The sequence below is a fragment of the Vitis riparia genome, chromosome 17 (assembly GCF_004353265.1).
Source record: "Vitis riparia cultivar Riparia Gloire de Montpellier isolate 1030 chromosome 17, EGFV_Vit.rip_1.0, whole genome shotgun sequence".
Taxonomy (NCBI): Eukaryota; Viridiplantae; Streptophyta; class Magnoliopsida; order Vitales; family Vitaceae; genus Vitis; species Vitis riparia.
In genome coordinates, this window is record NC_048447.1 from 3,591,389 (window position 1) to 3,594,618 (window position 3,230).

Sequence of the window (3,230 nt, forward strand, 5' to 3'; positions counted from 1 at the left end):
ATGTAATTTTTAAGACTTTCTCCTAGGGACATATGTTTATGTCCCTTATTAATTATAATTGGCATCTTTTTGGGGTATGTTTTGAGTTTTTTTTATCCTAGGGTTCTTTATCCTTTTTTCTTCAATGCTTCTTACATAGGGACCATTCCTCATTAATTTTCTTTAGGCCACCCAATGGCGATGCCTTTCTTCCACTTCCATGCTAGCATCTTAACACAGTCCTTATGCTACAACTAAGTTTGGTTTTCAAGGATAATAGTGTAAATCTTAGTAATGACGAGCAATTCTCAACATTTCAATCAATATCATTGTTGTTTTTTGTTACATATACTCTAGTTTCTCAAAAATCATCAAACAACATGTGAACTACCCTTTACAATATACACATAATTTTAAAAATCCATTCACAAAGTTGATTTTAATTTAGAAAAGAAATCAAAGGTTTTAAATTTTTTAAAAAGTAACTCTACATATTATGCAAGTTGATTCTTTTTCAACTTTCACTACAAGAAAAAAGGCCATTGTTGACAGTTTTTCACCATTAAGATAAGGTATATCTGTCAAGATAGGTTACTATTTGTATATGTCATGTATGCCAGTGTCAAGAAAAGTCTAAAGCTACCTTGACATATCCATATGGCAAGATTTCTTTATTTCCACTAATGATGAAATCTTAATAGTATGATATCTATCAATGTTTCGTTTACTTCTGTCAATGTTTAATTTAACATATAACAAGATTACTTGATCTTATGTCAAGGTTAACTTACTCTTTTGTTAAGGTTACTCCAACAAGTGTCAAGGTCAGACGTCATATATATCATGATTAATCCCACATATATCAAGATTTCTAAATATATATGTCAAGGTTAGATTTTATATATATCATAATTGCTTTACATATGTCAATGCTTGGTATCGCATATGTCATAGTTGCTACTACACATGTCAATATTGGGTATGAGCCATATGTCAATATAACTTATGACAAATTTAATATTATTTTATTATAATTTTTAGTTTTTAATGGAAAATGAACATGTTATATACCATATGAAACCTATCTCGAAATTAAATTTGGTATATTTTTAATTATGATAATTACAATCAAGTCCTTAAAATAATTTAAATAAATTACTATTTAAGGAAAAAAATTATTACATATACAGTAAATATTAAGAACACAATTTCATAAATCTTTTTCAAGTTACTCTCTATTTTCTATATACAAACAAAATCTAGCTAAAAACATTCAATTAAAATAATATACAAACTTAAATTGAAAAGTACAACATTATCTTCATAAGAGGTGATCTTTGTTTCTGCATCATTGTCTTCTTCTTGATGTTTTTCTTAGATACCTAGTAGAATAAACACAGAATTAATAGAAAAGTAAGTAACAGATACCAAAAAATTAAAAGATTTTTTTTCATAGGACAATAAATATACTAACTTTCGATATCACAAAGATAAAATGAATACGCCTATTGACCTTTAATATCATCAATTGTAATTGAATTGACTTTGTGATTCTAGATTCAATGTAAAACACAGTGGATGTTCAAGAAAAAAAAAATTTAGGAGAAGAAAAAAAAAGAACATTTTAATTCTCCTCCTAAAATTAAGCCCCTCAATGATTGACTCAAAGTTGAGGCCACTAGATATAATTTTGAGATGATGAATAAAATGAGCACTTATAATTTTCAAGTAGCTAGCTCAATTACAAATATGTATTATGTCTAAATTTTTTAACAAAGAATATCATCCAAAATATTAAAAAATAAAAGGAACAGGAAAATGAAAAGGACTAAAACATCTTTTCAATTAGATGGTATGATTAAACAGATTAAAACTACTAGAAATTCCTTCATGGTAATATCAATTAATTAATTCCTCCATCAGAACCAAATATATATGATGTTGTGGCTCTTCAACCCCAACCACATCAATTTTTCATTATTTTGTGTGTATATTAATACTTATCTAGCATTAACTTAACCCTAAACATGTGGTTTTTTCTATAGTCACTGGACCGTTGGACTATTCTTCAACCAGAGAAGGCTTGAAGATACGGAGAGCTTCACCAAACCCCTCAATTGACCCACATGCTGCAACCATGGCCAGGAGTAGAGACACTAAGGTCAGTAACTGCAGCTTCCATACTTATCTCTTGCTTGAAGCCCAATCAATGGTGAAACACGACCTCAACAATCCTAAGGTTCAACAAAACTCAATGGTTCTCAAAGAACCAACCTGCTTATGTGTTCCTGATACTCTTATTATTAGGCTCAATCAAATGAAAAACAAAGCCCAAGTAATAAAATATTATAACATCAAGCCCATATACCAAATAATTTGAAGCCCAATCATAAAGCAAATGAGACCCAAGCCCATATAAAAATTAAATTAAAACTACCACAACAAGTACTGTAGAGATCCAAGGAAACTTACCTACGTCTCTTGAAGCCCTAAGATGAAGAATGAAGTGGCAACAACGGAGATGGTGCTGATGGTGATCCAAAAAAAGTCAATGGGTAGTTGATTATTACTCAAAAAGTGTTATTTCATAGCTTGTGATTAACTCTTTTAAACACTTTTGAGTTGTAGTTATCACCTTTTAACCCAATTAACATATTAAGGACCCTTGCAATCAATTCTAATCAAATTGTGTTAAGTTTTGGTGTTTTGATAGCTTTTTTATCACCAAAGCAATCCGAGATTGAGGAGAGTTCTATGGAATCCATGGCAAAGATGTCCAGACAGGGCGTCCGGACACACCATCAGAGGGCGGCGGAATGATGTAGCAAGGCTGCTCACTTTAGTCAATGATCCGGACAACATATCCGGATAGGATATGCTATTGTCCGGATGTAGTTGCTCCGGATAGCATGGCGGCGCATGTCCTCTTGGGGAATCCGGATGGAGTTGCTTCGGATAGCGACGCGCGACATAGCTCATTCCACCCCGGGGAGGAATTCTATCCGACCAAATTTCCACCTTCTTCAGATATTTAACATCCGAAATTCCGTCCGCCGACATATTCACCTTATCCGGATATCGCACATCCAGATGGGAGAGGAGGCGTTTCAACTTCTCCGGTCAGACATGTCCGGATCCTCTAATCGAATCCCTTGACGCCGGATGGGAGAGGAGGCATTTCAACTTCCCCGGACAGGCATGTCCAGATCTTCTGATAGTGTTCACCCGGAGAGCATCCGCGACCGACATTT

The 3,230-nt window shown here is 33.2% G+C and overlaps 1 long non-coding RNA gene across 1 annotated transcript; it reads right to left on the reverse strand.

The window, feature by feature from the left end:
* Positions 1–1,169: 1,169 nt before the first annotated feature.
* LOC117905199 lies at positions 1,170–2,529 on the reverse strand. Its single transcript, XR_004649666.1, has 2 exons — positions 2,452–2,529; positions 1,170–1,361 (listed from the first exon to the last, which is right to left on the reverse strand). It is a non-coding gene; the product is annotated as an uncharacterized LOC117905199 (long non-coding RNA).
* Positions 2,530–3,230: the final 701 nt, after the last annotated feature.